The sequence below is a fragment of the Frankliniella occidentalis genome, unplaced genomic scaffold, assembly GCF_000697945.3.
Source record: "Frankliniella occidentalis isolate FOCC.00 unplaced genomic scaffold, Focc_3.1 Scaffold121, whole genome shotgun sequence".
Classification (NCBI taxonomy): Eukaryota; Metazoa; Arthropoda; class Insecta; order Thysanoptera; family Thripidae; genus Frankliniella; species Frankliniella occidentalis.
Window position 1 is genome coordinate 450,176 of NW_026267249.1, and position 363 is coordinate 450,538.

Genomic DNA, 363 nt, shown 5'->3' on the forward strand with positions numbered 1-363 from the left:
TATTTTTCTTTCAAATTTTTAAATGTCACAGTACAAAGTTCAGCCTATAGGGCGAGCACGGGGGGCCCGCCACAGGGCAGTAATTCACCCCCCCGGGCGAGTGCGGGACACTTCACAGGGGATACATATTCAGCCTATGGGGCGAGTACAGGGCCCGCCACAGGGGGCAGTAAGTCAACCCCCAGGGCGAGTGCGGGACTCACCACTGGGGGCACATATTCAGCCTATGGGGCGCGTCCGGAACTCGCTGCGGGGCGTCATACATCATCCACCGGACCGAGTCCGGGACTCGCTGATGGGCGAGGAAAGTCATCCCCCGGACCGAGTCCGGGACTCGCCGAGGGGCGAGGAAAGTCATCCCCC